A 10,000-nucleotide genomic window follows, 5' to 3' on the forward strand; every position below is an offset into this window, starting at 1 on the left:
CGCGCGGCCTCGCGCGGCCGGGGCTGACCCGCCCTCCGGGACCGGCGCACGGACGAGCGGACGGGGCGAGGGGAGAGCCCCGCCGCCAGAGACGCGGACGCGCTAGAGGAGAAGGCGACCTCGAGGCGGGCGCCGCCCCGAGACCGGAGACCCTTGCCCGAGGCGGCACGCTCCGCAGCGGGCGGGGACACGCGGCAGGGAAACCCACGCGCGGGGCCGCGGCGGCCCCGAGGACGGCGGAGGCGAGACAGACCGGCGGACGCCCCCGGCTCCTCCTTCTCGCTCGCTCGCTCCTCGCCTCGCTTCCCGAAGCGGTTTCCCCGACTTTGCCACCCCGCCGGCTTGTTGCTCGCGGCCGGCACTCGCCGGGTCCCGGACCGAGGCCGGCGCCGGCGCCTCGCACGCGACCGACTGGCTACGCCTGCGGCTCGCGGGGCCCCTCGGCCGTCACACAGCCGGATTCGGTCGGGCGAGCTCTCCGCAGCTCTCGGCGCGAGCCGGAGAGCGCCTCGCCTCGCCTGCGACGGGAAGCGAACCGGGGAGGAGGCCGCCCGCGCCTGAACACCGGGCGCCGCCGCGGCTTCCCCGGGACGGGGAACGCGCGAGCGCCGGCCCGCCGGGGGCCCTCACCGACGCCACCCGAGTGGCCTCATCGATCGACGGAAGGGGGGAGCGGGGAGGGGCGGGGGTAGGGGAAGGAGAAAGGAACGGAGGGGGAAGGCGCGAGCCCTTCCCCCGGGCGCGGCGGAAAGACCGCGCGCGCACGTGCGGGTGGGTGTGCGTGGGCAACGTCCGCCGAGAGGTGCTCGCCCTTGCCTGAACACCGGCCCGCCCCACGCCGCCCCGAACGAGCCGGGGAGCGGGATTGAGCCGGCCCGCCGGGAAGCCTCTCCGACGCGCCCGAGGAGCGCCACAGGGCATCGATCGATTGAACGGGGCTCCCGCGTGCGAGTGAGAGTGCGGTGCGCGTAAGGACGACGCGGCGCCGCCGCCGCCACCAACGGCCACCTCCGGGTCCCCCGACTCCTTCGCTCCTGGCGGGACCCCACCGGGGACTCCCCCGGCCCTCCTGCGTACGACTGCCGGCAGACCGGCCCGTGCCCTTTTCTCTCTCGCCTTCTTTTCTCGGGGATCTTCCCTCCCCTGCGCGGGGAACCGACCGCTCCCCATCCTTTTCTCTCTCTCGCCTTTCGTCCCGAAATTTGACTTTTTTGCCAACCTCAGTCCGGTGCCGAGCTGCGACACGGGCAGCGAAGACCCCGACGAGGCCACCGGACCCATCGACCCGAGAGGCGTACGAAAAGGGCGCCGCCGACAACCTCGACACTCGGCCGGTCAACCGCGCTCGCCTGCGCCCGCTCGTTGCCGCCTACCGGAGACGAGTACGCACCCGCTCCTGCCGACGAAAACCTAAGGCACCCGAAAAAAGCGCTGCAAAAACAACCGCCAGAAACTACCGGCGGGGGCGCCGACAGAAACAGAACTTTACCTCGACGTAACTGGAGGTAAAGAATTACAGCGACCCCTTTGGAAGCTCCAGAGCAATAGCGCAGCCCAACAGGACGAGCGGCGAAGGCCCGCCAAAAGCGGGTAGACCTAGCGATTACAATAGAGCCGCAGGGGCAGCGACCCCTAGCCGCCGCCGCCGAGCCCGAGTGCCGCTCGGACCCGGGTAGACCGTGGCGACCGACTCGAGCCGCACGGGCAGCGACCCCTAGCCGCCGCCGCCGAGCCCGAGTGCCGGTCGGACCCGGGTAGACCGTGGCGACCGACTCGAGCCGCACGGGCAGCGACCCCTAGCAGCCGCCGCCGAGCCCGAGTGCCGCTCGGACCCGGGTAGACCGTGGCGACCGACTCGAGCGGCACGGGCAGCGACCCCTAGCCGCCGCCGCCGAGCCCGAGTGCCGCTCGGACCCGGGTAGACCGTGGCGACCGACTCGAGCCGCACGGGCAGCGACCCCTAGCCGCCGAGCCCGAGTGCCGCTCGGAGCCGGGTAGACCGTGCCGACCTGGTCGAGCCGCACGGGCAGCGACCCCTAGCCGCCGCCGCCGAGCCCGAGTGCCGCTCGGAGCCGGGTAGACCGTGCCGGCGCACCCGAGACGCCACGGAAGCGACACCTGGCTTATGCCGCGGAACGATCGAGTGGAGTGGAGCCCGCCGAGATAGGTTGCACCGTGCCGCCGCACGCGAGCCGGCGCGGCTGAGACGCCCGTCTGCCGCCGCAGAAGCACGGAGCGGACCGGAGCCCGCCGGGGCCGGGGAAACCGTGCCGGCGCACGCGAGCCGCCACAGAAGCGACAACCGGCTTCTGCCGGGGAACGATCGAGTGGAGCGGAGCCCGCCGAGATAGGTTGGACCGTGCCGGCGCACCCGAGCCTGCGCGAATGCAACCAACTGTCCTCCGCCGCGGAATGACCGAGCCGATCGGAGCGTAGTACGCACGGTCTCGGTGCACTGCGTTCGGCTCGCACGTTCCGCGGCAGCGCCCGAGGGTCGCTGCCCATCCGTCTCGAGCCGGTCGGCAAGGTCTACCCGGTTAACAGCGGCACTCGGGCTCGGCGGCGGCGGCTAGGGGTCGCTGTCAGTGCGGCTCGAGTCGGTCGGCAGGGTCTTCCCGGTTACGAGCGGCACTCGGGCTCGGCAGCGGCGGCAATAGGTCACTGCACGTGCGGCTCGAGTCGGTCGGCAGGGTCTACCTCGTAATTAGCGGCTTTCGAGCTCAGCGTCGGCGGCTAGGCGTTGCTGCACCTGTGGCTCGAGTCGGTCGGAAGGGTCTACTCGGTTACGAGTGGCACTCGGGCTCGGCAGCGGCGGCTAGGGGTCGCTGCCAGTGCGACTCAAGTCGGTCGGCAGGGTCTGCCTGGTTACCAGTGGCTTTCGGGCAGGGCGGTGGCGGCTAGGCGTTGCTGCCCGTGCAACTCGACTAGGTCAGCAGGGGTCTACCCGGTTACGAGCGGCTTTCGGGCTCAGCGGCGGCGGCTTGGGGTCGCTGCCCGTGCGACTCGAGTCGGTCAGCAGGGTCTACCCGGTAACCAGTGGCACTCGGGCTCGGCGGCGGCGGCTAAGGGTCGCTCTTCGTGTGGCTCGAGTCGGTCGGTACTGTCTACCCGGCTCAGATCAACACTCGTGCTCGGCGGCGGCAGCAAGGGTTCGCTGCCCTTGCGACTCGAGTAGGTGGGCAGGGTCTACCTGGTTACGAGCTGCTTTCGGGCACGGCGGCGGAAATTAGGGGTCGATGCATGTGCGACTCGAGTCGGTCGGAAGGTTCTACCCGGTTTCGAGGGGCACTCGGGCTCGGCGGCGCGGGCCAGGGGGCGCTGCCCGTGCGGCTCGACCAGGTCGGCGAGGTCTACCCGGGTCCGAGCGGCACTCGGGCTCGGCGGCGCAGGCCGGGGGGCCCTGCCCGTGCGGCTCGACCAGGTCGGCACGGTCTACCCGGGTCCGAGCGGCACTCGGGCTCGGCGGCGCAGGCCAGGGGGCGCTGCCCGCGCGGCTCGACTAGGTCGGCAGGGTCTACCCGGGTCCGAGCGGCACTCTGTCTCGGCGGCGCAGGCTAGGGGGCGATGCCCGTGCGACTCGACTAGGTCGGCAGGGTCTACCCGGTTAACAGCGGCACTCGGGCACGGCGGCGCAGGCTAGGGGGCGCTGCCCGTGCGACTCGACTAGGTCGGCAGGGTCTACCCGGGTCCGAGAGGCACTCGGGCTCGGCGGCCCAGGCCAGGGGGCGCTGCCCGTGCGACTCGACTAGGTCGGCACGGTCTACCCGGTTAACAGCGGCACTCGGGCTCGGCGGCGGAGGCCAGGGGGCGCTGCCCTTGCGACTCGAGTAGGTGGGCAGGGTCTACCTGGTTACGAGCTGCTTTCGGGCACGGCGGCGGAAATTAGGGGTCGATGCATGTGCGACTCGAGTCGGTCGGAAGGTTCTACCCGGTTTCGAGGGGCACTCGGGCTCGGCGGCGCGGGCCAGGGGGCGCTGCCCGTGCGGCTCGACCAGGTCGGCACGGTCTACCCGGGTCCCAGCGGCACTCGGGCTCGGCGGCGCAGGCCAGGGGGCGCTGCCCGTGCGGCTCGACTAGGTCGGCGAGGTCTACCCGAGTCCGAGCGGCACTCGGGCACGGCGGCGCAGGCCAGGGGGCGCTGCCCGTGCGGCTCGACTAGGTCGGCAAGGTCTACCCGGTTAACAGCGGCACTCGGGCACGACGGCGCAGGCTAGGGGGCGCTCTTCGTGTGGCTCGAGTCGGTCGGCACTGTCTACCCGGCTCAGATCAACACTCGTGCTCGGCGGCGGCAGCAAGGGTTCGCTGCCCTTGCGACTCGAGTAGGTGGGCAGGGTCTACCTGGTTACGAGCTGCTTTCGGGCACGGCGGCGGAAATTAGGGGTCGATGCATGTGCGACTCGAGTCGGTCGGAAGGTTCTACCCGGTTTCGAGGGGCACTCGGGCTCGGCGGCGCGGGCCAGGGGGCGCTGCCCGTGCGGCTCGACCAGGTCGGCACGGTCTACCCGGGTCCCAGCGGCACTCGGGCTCGGCGGCGCAGGCCAGGGGGCGCTGCCCGTGCGGCTCGACTAGGTCGGCGAGGTCTACCCGAGTCCGAGCGGCACTCGGGCACGGCGGCGCAGGCCAGGGGGCGCTGCCCGTGCGGCTCGACTAGGTCGGCAGGGTCTACCCGGGTCCGAGCGGCACTCGGTCTCGGCGGCGCAGGCTAGGGGGCGCTGCCCGTGCGACTCGACTAGGTCGGCAGGGTCTACCCGGGTCCGAGCGGCACTCGGGCACGGCGGCGCAGGCCAGGGGGCGCTGCCCGTGCGGCTCGACTAGGTCGGCAAGGTCTACCCGGTTAACAGCGGCACTCGGGCACGACGGCGCAGGCTAGGGGGCGCTGCCCGTGCGACTCGACTAGGTCGGCAGGGTCTACCCGGTTAACAGCGGCACTCGGGCACGGCGGCGCAGGCTAGGGGGCGCTCTTCGTGTGGCTCTAGTCGGTCGGCACTGTCTACCCGGCTCAGATCAACACTCGTGCTCGGCGGCGGCAGCAAGGGTTCGCTGCCCTTGCGACTCGAGTAGGTGGGCAGGGTCTACCTGGTTACGAGCTGCTTTCGGGCACGGCGGCGGAAATTAGGGGTCGATGCATGTGCGACTCGAGTCGGTCGGAAGGTTCTACCCGGTTTCGAGGGGCACTCGGGCTCGGCGGCGCGGGCCAGGGGGCGCTGCCCGTGCGGCTCGACCAGGTCGGCACGGTCTACCCGGGTCCGAGCGGCACGGGCTCGGCGGCGCAGGCCAGGGGGCGCTGCCCGTGCGACTCGACTAGGTCGGCAGGGTCTACCCGGGTCCGAGCGGCACTCGGGCACGGCGGCGCAGGCCAGGGGGCGCTGCCCGTGCGGCTCGAGTAGGTCGGCAAGGTCTACCCGGTTAACAGCGGCACTCGGACACGACGGCGCAGGCTAGGGGGCGCTGCCCGTGCGACTCGACTTGGTCGGCAGGGTCTACCCGGTTAACAGCGGCACTCGGGCACGGCGGCGCAGGCCAGGGGGCGCTGCCCGTGCGGCTCGACTAGGTCGGCAAGGTCTACCCGGTTAACAGCGGCACTCGGGCACGACGGCGCAGGCTAGGGGGCGCTGCCCGTGCGGCTCGACCAGGTCGGCAAGGTCTACCCGGTTAACAGCGGCACTCGGGCACGACGGCGCAGGCTAGGGGGCGCTGCCCGTGCGACTCGACTAGGTCGGCAGGGTCTACCCGGGTCCGAGCGGCACTCGGGCTCGGCGGCGCAGGCCAGGGGGCGCTGCCCCTGCGGCTCGACCAGGTCGGCAAGGTCTACCCGGTTAACAGCGGCACTCGGGCACGACGGCGCAGGCTAGGGGGCGCTGCCCGTGCGACTCGACTAGGTCGGCAGGGTCTACCCGGTTAACAGCGGCACTCGGGCACGGCGGCGCAGGCCAGGGGGCGCTGCCCGTGCGGCTCGAGTAGGTCGGCAAGGTCTATCCGGTTAACAGCGGCACTCGGGCACTGCGGCGCAGGCTAGGGGGCGCTGCCCGTGCGACTCGACTAGGTCGGCAGGGTCTACCCGGGTCCGAGCGGCACTCGGGCACGGCGGCGCAGGCCAGGGGGCGCTGCCCGTGCGGCTCGACTAGGTCGCCACGGTCTACCCGGTTAACGGCGGCACTCGGGCACGACGGCGCAGGCTAGGGGGCGCTGCCCGTGCGACTCGACTAGGTCGGCAGGGTCTACCCGGGTCCGAGCGGCACTCGGGCACGGCGGCGCAGGCCAGGGGGCGCTGCCCGTGCGGCTCGACTAGGTCGGCAAGGTCTACCCGGTTAACAGCGGCACTCGGGCACGACGGCGCAGGCTAGGGGGCGCTGCCCGTGCGACTCGACTAGGTCGGCAGGGTCTACCCGGTTAACAGCGGCACTCGGGCACGGCGGCGCAGGCCAGGGGGCGCTGCCCGTGCGACTCGACTAGGTCGGCAGGGTCTACCCGGGTCCGAGCGGCACTCGGGCTCGGCGGCGGCGGCGGCTAGGGGTCGCTGCCCGTGCGACTCGACTGGGTCGGCACTGTCTACCCGGCTCCGAGCGGCACGGGCTCGGCGGCGGTGGCTAGGGGGCGCTGCCCGTGCCGCTCGATTCGGTCGCCACGGTCTACCCGGCTCCGCCCCGGACTCTAGAGGTCGCTGCCGGACAGGCTCGGATGCGGCCCGGCCCACCCGGAGGAAGCGCGCGTGCGCGAGCCGGGGCCGCGCCCACCGGGAGGGCCGTTGGTGATGGAATTCCGGCCGGTCTGCCGGAAATCCGGGACGGCGGTCGGCCCGGACGGCGCGCGGTCGCTCGCCTCGGCGGGGTAAGGATGGAAGAACAGCGGGTAGACGGCAGCGGTCGGCAGAGAGGTGGGCCGGCGGAAGGCGCGGGGTGGCCGCGGGGGCGGGGGCGCGGGCGCGGGCGGGGGCGCGGGCGCGGGCGGGGGCGCGGGCGCCGCCGTTGCCGAGTCGCGCTCGTTCGACTCTTCCGGTCCCCGGGCTCGTGCCGAGGGTGCCGGGGGGTGGGGGGGGTTGGAAGGATAAATGGGAAACTGTAAAAAGTCCCGCGGCTCTCTCGGCCGGCGTGGGGGGGTGCGGGGTGGGGGGGCGCTGGTTGGAGACCGGGTAAAAGAAGGATGGCGGGTGGGGGGGGGGAGAGAGAGCGAGAGAGAGCGAGAGAGAGCGAGAGAGAGAGCACGCGCCAGTGGAGACCGTGGTGGACAAAAAAAAAAAATAAATAAAAAAAAAAAAAAATCGAAAAATCGATCTGATTTCACCGGCAGCCGGGCCGCGGCGCGGCGGGGGTCTCCCGCCCGAAGCGCCGAGGGGGGGTGGGCCTCCCACTTATCCTGCACCTCTCCCGTCTCTTCGCAGCGCCGGACTAGAGTCGAGGTAAACGGGGTCTTCTGTTCCCCGCCGATTCCGCCGAGCCCGTTCCCTCGGCTGCGATTTCGCTGGACGGTAGGTCGGGACAGAGGGGACTTTGTTCCTCTTCTGCCGGAGCTCTGGCCGCGGCGGAGGCGGTTCCCGCCTCGGACCCCGCGGCCACGGAGGCGGAGGCGTTTCCGGGTGGGGGAGGACGCGAAGGGGGGGGGGGGGGAACGGGGGCTCGCTCGGCAGAAGCGGCCCGTGCGAAAGGACGCTCTCCGCGGATTTTTCTTGACTCGTCCCCTTTCTTTCCCACGCGACGCGCACCGGCCTACGGGCGCCCGAGGGCGGCAGCAGGCGCGGTCGCCCCCAGGAGGTACGCGAGAAGGCCTAGCGCGGGGTACCGGCGACGAGACCTTCTCCGACGAATCCTCGCGCGCTCCGACGGGACGACTCGGAGGCTTTCGCCGCCGTTTACCCGCGGCGACGGCATCCCTCAGCCCTTCTCCGTCTGTACGGGGAACGGGTCGCCGCGGCGCCGGACCTCTGACGGATCGGCCGAGGCGAGCGTCGGGTCAGCTGCGGGAGCACAGGTGAGAGTCGTTTCGCCGCGTGTCACGGGTCACCTAGATTTACCCGTGCCCGCGACGGGGGCCGCCGCCGCCGCCGCCCCGTCGGGCCCCCGGCCCGGAAAGGGAGGGGAAAAAGGGGGGCGGAAAGAACAGCGGCAGCAATCTAAGGGGGAAAACTTCTTTTACTAGATACGGTGTCGGAGCACGAGGTAACGTCGTAGAATACGATCTCGTCGAGGCTCGTCCGTCGAACGAAACAGAGAGAGAGAGAGTCCCCGAAAACCCAGAGGCCTGCTGTGAACTCCAGGCGACGGACGCGGCCGGAGCGCTCCTCGCGCCCCGAGAGTCAGAGAGAGAGGGGGAGAGAGAGAGAGAGAGAAGTCCAGCCTGGGAGCGAGATAATCCTCCTCCCGCGAGCTATCTCTGGCCGCGACGTCCCCTGGGATACGTAGACGCGTAGCGCGCGCGACGTCGCGACGTAGAATATCGAGAGCGACGCCGCGAAACCGCGACGCCGCGCTCCCGGAAACGGGTGGAGCTCGACTCCGCTTCCTCCGGACCTCCTCGAAGGGCCGAGCGCCGCCGAGGCGGCGCAGCATCTCTCGGAGACGGCTCCCCGGCGGAGACGGCCTCGGCGTTCCTTCCCGGCGAAGGCGTCCGCATCGGTGAGTTTTTCCTCCTCAATAAACGTTTGGATATCCGTTGCCGTCCTCGTGTCCTTCCGCCTTCCGCCGTCACACCGGATTCCCCTCCGGCTTCCCCCTTCGGAGCCGGTCGAGAGCCCTTCGACCGGTCCGGAGAGCCGCCGGCCGGTTAACCGGCGCCCGTGCGGGGGCCCCGCTCGCTCGGGCGGAGTCCATCGCGAGCCGGTTCAGAGCCGGTTTCCTTCCCAAAGGCCGGCCCGAGATCGGCCCCGAGGTCCTGAGGACGCGGGCGAGCTGCTGCCGCCTCCGCTCGCTCGCTCACCGAAACCACCCTCTGCTTCCTGCCAAGGAAGGGCATTCCAAGCACGGCAGCTAGACCTGAGCCTAGCGATCGTCAAGGCCCCGCCGCACCCGCCTCAGACCGGAGGCGCCCCCCCCCCCCCCCCCCCCCCCCCTTCCGCAACGGGAAGCTCTCGCCGGCTTAGCCGAGTCCAGCCGCCCCGCCGGCAGCCTCTAGCTTCCGCCGCTTTGCAACTGCGGTCGCTGGGAGCCGGGAGGACCAGACAAACAAACAAGCAGGCGAGCGACCAACCGACCAAACAAAAAACCCCCGCGAAAAAAACAAAACAAAACAAAAGCCACGCGGGCCGGGCGGGCGAGACGCGTCCGGGAGAGGGTGATGGGGTTAAGGGCGAGGCCTGGGGGGTCAGGGCTAGGCGGGCCGCTTTCGGGTACGGGTCGGGTTCTGGCTCGCGCGGCCCGTGGTGGTGGTGGTGGGAGGGGATGGGGGAGGGCGGGGGGGGGGAACTGGGGAGAAGGGCGGAGGACGGACGCGGAGCGGGAAGCTCGGGCCGGTACCGGCAGCCAGGTCCTACCCGCAACCCCGTCACGGACCCCCTCGCCTCGCCAGAGACCCCTTTCTTCGCGACAGAGGGCGCGCCGAGCCGGGCCGGGCCTACTCACGCGTTGGCGCGCGCGGACGAGCGACGAGGAAAAAAAAAAAAAGAGAAAAGGAAAGAAGCCGCAAGTCAGTCAAAGAAAAGAGAAGAAGATTTTAAAACGCACAGAAAGATCGTAGCGTTTCGTGGTAACGGAATAATCATATAACGATAATAAAAACAATAAAGACGTAAAAGATGGGGGGGGGGGGCGGGAAGAAGCGATAAATCAAAACTAAACGCGTAAATAAATAAATAAATAAATGGGGGAAAAAGAGGGGGGGGTAAGGAAAAAAAAGGGGAAAAAAGAGAAAAGGAAAAAAAAAACAATAAGGGAAAAAATACAAGGAAAAAAAAGGGGAAAAAAGAGAAAAGGAAAAAAAAAACAATAAGGGAAAAAATACAAGGAAAAAAAAGGAAAAATGAAGGAAAAAAAAAGAAAAAAGGGGGGGGTGAGCTAAAAAAAGGGAAAAA

At 69.9% G+C, this 10,000-nt stretch overlaps 1 long non-coding RNA gene across 1 annotated transcript; it reads left to right on the plus strand.

Annotated features, from left to right (window-relative positions):
• Nucleotides 1-6,734: 6,734 nt before the first annotated feature.
• LOC140264855 (uncharacterized) lies at nucleotides 6,735-8,648 on the plus strand. Its single transcript, XR_011906126.1, has 3 exons — nucleotides 6,735-6,874; nucleotides 7,379-7,965; nucleotides 8,134-8,648. It is a non-coding gene; the product is annotated as an uncharacterized lncRNA (long non-coding RNA).
• Nucleotides 8,649-10,000: the final 1,352 nt, after the last annotated feature.

This window comes from Excalfactoria chinensis, unplaced genomic scaffold (genome assembly GCF_039878825.1).
Source record: "Excalfactoria chinensis isolate bCotChi1 unplaced genomic scaffold, bCotChi1.hap2 Scaffold_328, whole genome shotgun sequence".
NCBI lineage: Eukaryota > Metazoa > Chordata > Aves > Galliformes > Phasianidae > Excalfactoria > Excalfactoria chinensis.